The sequence below is a fragment of the Podarcis muralis genome, chromosome 3 (assembly GCF_964188315.1).
Source record: "Podarcis muralis chromosome 3, rPodMur119.hap1.1, whole genome shotgun sequence".
Classification (NCBI taxonomy): domain Eukaryota; kingdom Metazoa; phylum Chordata; class Lepidosauria; order Squamata; family Lacertidae; genus Podarcis; species Podarcis muralis.
The window spans coordinates 105,729,037-105,739,464 of NC_135657.1; the positions used below are offsets into that span (position 1 = coordinate 105,729,037).

General features: G+C 40.9%; 1 protein-coding gene across 5 annotated transcripts in view; it reads right to left on the reverse strand.

Moving 5' to 3' along the window:
- Positions 1–10,428, reverse strand: part of MACROD2 (mono-ADP ribosylhydrolase 2) — a 997,146-nt gene that overhangs the window by 914,696 nt on the left and 72,022 nt on the right. The window lies entirely within an intron of this gene.

A 10,428-nucleotide genomic window follows, 5' to 3' on the forward strand; every position in this document is an offset into this window, starting at 1 on the left:
TCTAAACAGTTCTGTTTTGCAAATAGTTGGAGAGCTCGTTGATCCACAAAATGAAATTAAATATGCAGAACACGGGTCCTGACATGCTCAATGCAAGACAGTTTTTAGAAAATGTAGACAGATGTAGATAAATGTAGATGTAGAGGAACATTTTCCAAGCAGAGAAGGTAAAAACACCCAACAGCAGCAACAACAACAACAACACACTAGTGGGTGGCCTGAAGAACTCCTCCTTGACTGATAGAAAGAGCTTTCCTCCAAGGGGAAAGAATCCAGGAAAGCAAGGAAGGTGATGGGGGCAGGCAGAGAGAAACTAAGGTGGTCAGGTCCTGACAAGGCTGAAGAGAAATGCTTTAACAGATCCTTAAAACAAAGGATGGAATCCTATCAGAGGAAAGGAGGAACAAGGAAAACAAAAGGATTCGTCACTGCTTTTGCAGGAACTGCAGCAGCAGATCTCCTGCTGTGGAGTACTTTTTTTCCTGGGCTTATATAGTTGAATTCACTTAAGTTAAATGACGTGACCCCACTATATTACAATTTTCCTTGATGGAGGAAACAATTGCATGTGAAGCAGCTTTAAGCTGGGTTGGTCAGGAAGAGACAACAATCATGAGCAAACTAGCACATTACGTGTAGAAAGTATAATTAACAAAAGGCAATATGGAAGGCAAAAACTCTTATGGAAGGTACAAAATGCAAAGAAGTATTACAGAAAGACAACTGAATCAGGTGTGAAGGAACCTTTGGCTCTGTAGATCTTGCTGAGCTATAACTCCCATCCTTCCTGGCCATTGAATATACAGTGGTACCTCAGGTTAAGTACTTAATTTGTTCCGGAGGTCCGTACTTAACCTGAAACTGTTCTTAACCTGAAGCACCACTTTAGCTAATGGGGCCACCTGCTGCTGCCGCGCTGCCGGAGCACAATTTCTGTTCTCATCCTGAAGCAAAGTTCTTAACCTGAAACACTATTTCTGGGTTAGCAGAGTCCGTAACCTGAAGCGTATGTAACCTGAAGCGTATGTAACCCGAGGTACCACTGTACTTGCTGGGGCTGATGGGAACTGCACTTCAGCAAAAACTGGGGGGGGGGGCAATGGTTTCCCCACACCACCTCTAAATTAATCGAAAGGTATGTCAAAATAAGGTGCATCACTATTCCATCTAATTAGTGAGAGTATGGTAGGAAATGAGATAACTTTCTAAATCAATTATTCAGATATACCTACGACAGTACTGCATATAGATGTTCTTTTGATTTCTAAGGCAACCTACTAAGAAATAGCAGTAGGAAGGCCATAGCTATACCAGCAGGCACTGCTGCTTTCACAGTTGCTTTCTGGAGTGCCAGGCATATTCAAAGCAAAAATAAACACAGTCTTCAAAGCAGCAGGAATCTCTGACATGTATTGTCACAGTCTGTTACTCAGGGAGACAACTTGGTCTTTGCCAGGTGATCCATTTTTAAAAAATCTTTCCACAGAAAAACAGTTTCATACAATAACTGAATAGTAAAAGTACTCCAGGGGCTTTTCTGCTTCTAAAAATGCACACACAGGGAAGTGATACACAAGATGTCAACTGTGGGTTATTCAGATCCCAAAGAGTAAGTTTACTATATGCTTGGATTTAGCCACAAGACACAACAAGCTCACAAAAAATAAAGCAATAGTCACAAGTTGGTTCTGTGTCTTTTTCTCAAACACAGATTACAGTATGAAATATGACAGGCTATATTTATATCACAATCACACACCCACATACAGTGCAAAGAAGAGTAAAAACACATGTAGTTATCCCTTTAGATATGGTCACACCTAAAGATTAATACTACTTATAGAATTATAAAAATCTGCTCAAGCATTCTACTTTTAAGGCCTGTATGTGTTTTCCAGTATCTAGTACGCTTGGCAGATGTACGTTTTTGACTGAACAGGATCCATTACTGCTTTTTGTTTATTTATTTAAGTAAACAGTTTGAAGGTATTGGGGCATAGTCAAATTTTAGGCAATTGTTTTGCAAAACCAAAGCCCAAAGCTTGGCTTCCTTATTTAATTATGTTCTCTGCCAGGAGGTGGACACTAAAATAGTAATTATTTGGTAATAATTAAGGAAGAAGAAAAAAGCAGCAGTATTATAAGGACATTTAATTGTGTGAAAGTAACAATGTTTAGAATTTATTATAAAATGCTGATCTAATTAGAAATATAGACAGTGCTAACTTTAATCAGAACAACCTATTCTAAGAGAATCACTGATAATGGCAAGCAGCCTTTGATTTATTAGAAGACAAAATTCTTTGAATACCTGTCTAACTTGTCTGCTTGTTTGCCTAAGAAGAGCACAAGCAACACCAACATTTTGATCAAGTTTTGTAATTTTAGACTGGCCTTGCTAGTCAGGCCAATGGGAAATTTTGTTTTGCTACAGCTGGTTTTATTAGTAGATGGAAAACTTTGGTTGTATTGTGATGTATCTTAATATTTCATCATGAAATCTGCCTTCATGGTGTTTTAACTCCTAAAGGTGGCCTACGTATGTTCTAAATAAATGCCCTTACAGGGCTGTACCCAACAAAAAAGCAATTTGAGTTTTCTTTTTTTTTTTATAATAATTTTTATTGATTTTACAAACATAAACATAAACATAAACAAAATACAAACAAACAAAACACGACTTCCCCATACCTCTCCTTCACTGCATTCTTATTTTAAGATCCTTTTTTTCCTAGCAATCCATCATTCAATTTTGTATTTAATTCCCTTTAAGAATTTTCTTAATTTCAATTTTAACAGCTGTAATTCTCTAGATCATATCCCTCGACATCTCAACATTCCACAATTTTACAACAATTTTTAAGATAAACTTTAAATTTTTTCCAGTCCTCCTCCACTGTCTCTCTCCTCTGGTCACGAATTCTGCCGGTCATCTCTGCCAGTCCCATAAATTCAATCACCTTGGTCTGCCATTCTTCCAGAGTAGGTAGTTCTTTAGTCTTCCAATACTTTGCCAGAAGAATTCTTGCTGCTGTAGTTGCATACATAAAAAAGGTTCTATCTTTCTTTGGAATCATTTGGCCGACCATGCCCAAGAGAAAGGCCTCCGGTTTCTTAACAAATGTCCACTTAAGGACTTTCTTAATTTCATTATAGATCATTTCCCAGTAAGTCTTAACCTTCGGGCAGGTCCACCAAAGATGATAAAAGGTTCCTTCACATTCATTACATTTCCAACAGTTGTTATTGGGCAAGTGATATATCTTTGTAAGCTTAACTGGGGTCATGTACCACCTATAGATCATTTTCATTATGTTCTCTTTTAAAGCACTACATGCTGTAAATTTAATGCCTGTGGTCCATAACTGTTCCCAGTCCGCAAACATAATATCATGTCCAATATCTTGTGCCCACTTAATCATAGCTGATTTCACTGTTTCATCCTGTGTGTTCCATTTTAGCAGCAGATTATACATTCTAGACAGATTCTTAGTATTGGGTTCTAGCAGTTCTGTTTCTAATTTTGACCTCTCCTTCTGGAATCCTAGTTTCCTGTCCTGCTTAAAGGTCTCATTAATCTGGTGGTAATGTAACCAATCTCGGACTTTAGGCTTTAACTTCTCAAAACTCTTTAGTTTCAACTTTTCACCATCATATTCTATAATTTCACAATATTTTGGCCACACTGGATCAGCAATTTGAATTTTCATCACAGCTACTGATATGTAAACAATAAGTACAGTGGTGCCTCGCAAGACGAAATTAATTCGTTCCGCAAGTTTTTTCTTCTTGCGAGTTTTTCGTCTTGTGATGCACGGTTTCCCATAGGAATGCATTGAAAATCAATTAATGCGTTCCTAGGGAAACCGACTTCAGACCAGGTCCGGGGACAGTCTGTCCCCCGACCTCTTCTGAAGGCTGGGGGGGGGACAAGGGCTTTTCTTCCCACCCCCAGCATTTTAAAAAACCCCGGGACAGCGGAGGGCTTCTCCGCTGTCCGGGGCGATCTTAAAATGCTGGCGGGCGGCATTTTAAAATCGCCCCGGACAGCGGAGGACTAAAAGCCCCTGGGAAGGCAGGCAGGGAGGACAAAGACATTTGCCCCCCGCCCTCCTTCAGAAGAGGTCCAGGACCTCTTCTGAAGGCTGGCGGGGGCGAAAGTCTTTGCTCCCCCCCGCCTGCCTTCAAAAGCTGTCCGGCCAAGGCTTCGCGGACCTCTCCGCTGCTTGCGGTGAGTTGCCGGCATGCCGAAGCCTGCGCGCGCTGAGATCAGCGCGCCCAGGCTTCGCGGACCTCTCCGCAAGCAGCGGCAGCGCTGCCGCTGCTTGCTGAGTGTTGCCGGCATGCCGAAGCCTGCGTGCGCTGAGATCCGCGCGCCCAGGCTTTGCGGACCTCTCCGCAAGCAGCGGCAGCGCTGCCGCTGCTTGCGGTGAGTTGCCGGCATGCCGAAGCCTGCGCGCACTGAGATCAGCGCGCCCAAGCTTCGCGGACCTCTCCGCAAGCAGCGGCAGCGCTGCCGCTGCTTGCGGTGAGTTGCCGGCATGCCGAAGCCTGCGCGCGCTGAGATCCGCGCGCCCAGGCTTCGCGGACCTCTCCTGCCTTCAAAAGCTGTCCGTGATAGCGGGAAGCGCTTCCCTGCTATCCCGGACTGCTTTTAAAATGCTGGCGGTGGGGAGCAAAGCCTTTCGGCCCCCGCCAGCCTTCCTGGACCTCTTCTGAAGGCCGGAGGGGGGGGAAAGGCTTTGCTCCCCACCGCTAGCATTTAAAAGAGGTCCCCGGAGATTTCCCTATGGGCTTTCGTCTTGCGAAGCAAGCCCATAGGGAAATTTGTTTTGCGAAGCGCCTCCAAAACGGAAAACCCTTTCGTCTAGCGGGTTTTCCGTCTTGCGAGGCGTTCGTCTTGCGGGGTACCACTGTACACATTTTCCTACAATGCAGAAGCTTGCCTCCATTGAGTGGCACTGCATTCACTTGACTCTTGGTCAGAGATTCCATACATAACCATTTTTCTACATGGAATTAACATCCTTTCAGTACACCTAGCAACAGCAGGTGGTGAAGGGTGAGAGTTCACATAGGCTCACCTATCTCTATTTTCTATAGCAAATGCAGAAGCTGGTATAGAAAAGTGGAACTTTCCATGGAAAATAGATGCAACTCATCTAACATTAAAAATTTTATGCATAGAAAGCAAGATCAGATGCATCCCTCGGTTTGGCAAGTGTTTGGTATTTTGAAAAGCTGCTAGATCCTCTTGATTTTCAAGTGCTAAAATCTCAAAGGTGAAGTTAACACTTGGCTGTTGATTAGAAGCCCTCCTCCAGTTCAGATTTTTTTTTTAAATGCAAAAGGTTTGTTTATTTGCCACCATCTTACCTAATGGAAAATAAAGTCCTATTGCCAAGAAACTGTTAGTCGTTGAGGATTAATGATCTGAAGACTTTCTCATCCTCTTTCTCTATCAAATCCTCAGCTCAGCTCTTTGACTTGTTTGGGTATCTTGTATTGTAAAGTGTAACCATTTTATTACATACAAGGAGAACTTTCCCCTCAAGGAGCAACTGCTCTATGGTCATTTGACATAATAGAATCATGTGGGTTTTTTCCAAAACATTGTTTTGTAGAAAATCAAGACTTTGCAAGTCTTTGCATACTTGGAAGGTGCCAATTCACTGAAATAAGAGAGAAATGTCAAGATCAAAGAAAGAGTTTTCAGGGGGAGCAGTGGGGAGGAAGGTCTCAGTGATCAAAGAAGTGGTGTGATGCACACTGGAAGTAAAAGGGATCCCACCTCCTCATATTAATTGACTTGACAGGGGCATGTAAAACATACCCCATGAGTAAAACATAGAAGACTCATAAACTAACAAGGGACCCTCAGCTTCACTCTATCCAAGAATCCAGAAACAGGGACTGACTAGATCTGAAGATGTTTTGGTTTTAAGTTGCTTTCTGTTTTTTGTTTGTATGGAAAATAAATAAATACAATAATTAAATCAAGATAGGCAAGCTATTATTTTCCCACTCCTCTTAGTGTATTGAGAAATCAAAGCACAGATGTTCCAACCTTACTTTAAAATGTCGCTTATGCATGGCTATTTCATGCAAAGATATGAATAGAGATGCATGTTTCAATGTGCACTGTCTGAATGCAATGCAGATAGAGAGCACCCACAGTTAGATGTGCATTCCCACACATATTTGCAACATCCTATTTATATCATAGTTCCCAATTCAGCAGCTGATATAATGCACAGAAAACGTAAACCATTATTCTCTTACAAACAAGCAGTATATAAATTTTGTTAAATAAAATATTGTTATATGGATGCAACCTGAATGCTGATTTGCTTCCCTGACAAAGAAGCTATTGATTGCAGATGTGTAGACACATTTGTCACATTTACTGTTCCCTGCCCTTTCAAAAGGTTCTTTTCCTAGGCCAGAAGAAGCAGTCGAACACACCTAAATCTCCTAGCCTTTGAAGAACAGGCGAAGCTTCCATGTTAAAGTGGCAGTGTTCCTTTTTTTTTATCAGGGAAAAAGAATGCCAAAGTGCAATCAGAGTAATGGATGCAACAATGCTATGATAGTTCAGACTGGAGGAGTTGCATGCACAACCATGACAGTGTTGCAAAACTCTTTCCAGTGGTACACTAAGTGCTCAATCTTGGCTGCCTCACTTGACCTTTAAAAGACTGAAACAGATGTTGCAATACTATCATGTGGCCTTACCTGGCATAAGGCTCTGTACTTCAGAAAGTTTGGTGTCATCTGAAGTAAGAAGAAAGAGCTCTGATGAGCAAAAAACCCACCCTATTCTGGATTAATAAGTGTACATAAGTTTGGAGCCATAGCCCAATAAAACTAAAAAATATACAGGAAGGTGACATGGAAGTAAAACTGTATTGGTGTGGTTTAGTGTTGGGGCATGCGCCTAATGCCAGCGGAGTGTGCCAAAATAACAGAGAAACACCCGTTACAGGAAGAGTCAGTTGCTTTACTGACCATATAATGCAGTTTCAGTTACATACAGCTGTAGATACAGTCTTCCCAGCAGCATAGATTATGCTCTGGGCCAAGGGCGGGAGCCAAGAGCAAACTTGCCTTAAATGCAACAGCATTTATACGGAGAGCCAGTGTGCTATTGCGGTTAGAGTGCTGGACTAGGACTTGGGAGACCAGGGTTCAAATTCCCACTTGGACATGAAGCTCACTTGGGCCAGTCACTGCCTCTCAGCCCTACCTAACTCACAGGTTTGTTGTGGGGATCAAATGGGGGGTGAGGAGAGAAGCATGTATGCCACCATAAGTTCACTGGAGAAAAGGTGGGATATAAATGAAATAAATACATAATCTGAACCATTAAAAAACCTGTAGCTTGTGCTGAGTCATTCTCACATATTTAACAAGCTGCAGGTGCAGGACAAAACACACCCAAATTAAACAGCACATCAAAATTAACCCTTTCTTGTCCTTTTTCTCTGCATGCATAAATCCTTATACATTAACATGTGCTGTAGAGGTTAGATTGTTGGACTAAGACCTGGGAGAAAAAAGGTTTCGGATCCTCACTTGGGAGAACCATGTACATCACCATGAGCTCCTTTGAAGAAATGTGGAATATAAATAAAATAAATATTCCATTGGTCCAGGGGTAACTTCAACCATTCCAGTACAACCTTTTTTTGGTGGTGATGGTCCAGTACAGGCATCCCCAAACTTGACCTCCAGATGTTTTGGGACTACAACTCCCATCATCCATAGCTAACAGAACCAGTGGTCAGGGATAGTGGGAATTGTACTCCCAAAACATCTGGAGGGCCGAGTTTGGGGATGCCTGGTCCAGTACATGGGCATGGTTGAAGTTAGCCTAATTATGTCCATGGTCACTTCATAAATAACTTCCAACATGAAATGTGTTTGGAGTGTATTTAGCTCCCGTCTGATCATGGGTGTCTATACCACCATTAGTTTTGTTATAATAAAGAATGATCTCTGGATTGGATTTCTGATTTGAGATGCGATTGCAGTATCATTACGAATTGGAGAAAGAAGAATGCAGTCAAGTTACGGAAATAAATAATTTGTCTTTTATGAAAACAGATGAAATATTGCTTTTTCAACCTCTATTTTCCTTTCTCATGGGTGCATCAAAAGCACTAGACATGATATTTTAACAGCATTAGGCAGGTTCAATTTAACGCCTATCACATTACATATATCAATTTTTTGTTCTTATCCTGACAGGTATAGATTTGACCACCCCCCCCCCAAAAAAATATAAGAATAAAACCACATATTTTTCACTAAATTACATGATACTTTACACCTTATCATGGTTAAGGACTACCTGTAGTATGGAGTAGTAGAAGACTGACAGAAAGTATCATGAATTTTCTTCAGTGTTGAGGTACATATGGCCCCCACCCCATGTCAACATGGTGGTTTCATGGCAAACAGAGTTTGACTTTATTTATTAAACAGTGTATTATAGATAACATACTAGTATCATTTGGATCGCAAAAGAAAAATAGTTGTTCTACAACTACCGAAGTCTTATAATTAGAAATCCATTCGGCTAATCAAACTACAGTTCTGATTCATACACCAATCTGTCACCAGGGAAATCATTATCTACTAACATTAAATATCAATATATGTCACTTACAACAACTAACTCCATTTTTTGTGGCAACCAATATCTCCTGCAAACAAAATCCTATCTACAACCCTTTTTGTTACTTTTTAATTGGATAGAGAAATCTGTTGCTTTTCTGGCACACACTGTCCTTACACTACATTATGCAGTGGAACAAGTGATATAACACTTTGTTTTAGTAATAGCCATATCCTCAACCTACACCTTGTTCTGGCAAATAACCCACCTTTCAGCACACAGATGAACAGCAGGCACCTATGGAGTCTAAATAGTAAAGGCAACACAAGGGGAATCTGATGTAGCATTTCCAAAAACCTTTTAGTATTCTGTGGCAGTTGTGACCTGGTAAAATCTAATTATTTCTCTAGGGCCCTTTGGAATTGTTCAAGAAGATTTGTTACAGTTTCTAGCTGATGCATTAAGCACTTGGCTAAGCTTCACAGACTAAGATAGCTGAATGTGCATTCTACATATTTTTTATGAACTTTCCACTGCTACATGTAGAGGTATAACATGCACTACTACAACATGTTGATTTCAGTGGGCTAAACTTCAGAGATTTTTTTAAAAAAAATGGGGGAGGAAGGTTTTTGCAGAACAAAGAAATGCCTCAAACAACTACTGAACAATATTCTGCACTGAACTTCCATTAATCCAAAACACAGACATGTAATCTGTCTGCTCCTTTAAGCAAATGTATAATGACACTCTATAAAAGTACAGGGTTAAATGTTTCCACCTTTTTTATCCCCCAGTTTCTTAGATTCCTAATGATTTCCATAGCCATGGAGCTTTAAATGACTAGATCTCTTGTGAACTTAATTAAGCTTGGCCTTTCTGTCTTCAGATCTCAACAAAAAGTGCAATCAATTAACAAAGGAGATCAGCACACAGTTCTTATGTGCTGTGTGGGACATCTTTGGAAGAAAAGGCTAAGGAGTAAACCCTACACAAATCACAAGGAGAGCCCTTAAGGTGGGAGGGTGGTGTTTTGTATGCCTCCTTCCAGCAACTCCAAGCTGGTGCCAAATGTATTGCTTTCCTTTGGACCACATGAGTGAGGCCAAGAGGCAGGTTGTGTCGTCTGGGCAGCCCAGAACCTCCATACACAATGGCCTGGATTGCACCCCAGAAAGGTCAATCTGATAGCATCCAGTCTCGTTGTTGAGCACACTGTGCTTGCTCTACCACAGAAGTACAGAGATAAAGAAAATGGATCTAATGAAGAAAATGCAACTAAATGCTTGACATAGTCTACAACTGAATGGATTCAGAGGCAACTCATATACTGAAAGGAAACACAGACACTGGGAAATGCCAATTGCAGGAACCAAACTCCAGTTAATAAACAACTAGTGAAAGACAGCTAAATTGCAATGTAAGATACCAAGTATATTCAAATATGCTTGTGAGATAGCACAAATAAATAAATAACAGACATGAGTATCTGCAATGGTTTATCTCCCTCCACCCCCAGTTTCCTAACACACAAATTGTAATCACAGTCTCCTCATTCCAAGGAACAGCACTGGCTTCTAGGGTGTAAGCATATAGTATTGATGCCTGCCACCACCCAAATAAGCTAGGTGTAACACTGACACACATCTTATTACCAGGAAATAGAATTAAAATTACTGATTCACAATTCCTAAAACTAACTTTCTCCCAATAATCTCTGAGGCAGTTTTCTACTTTTTTTATAATAAGAACAAAAACAAAACAGCCTTGCAAGAAACTCTACCCCTTTGCTACAGTTGAAGGTAAAT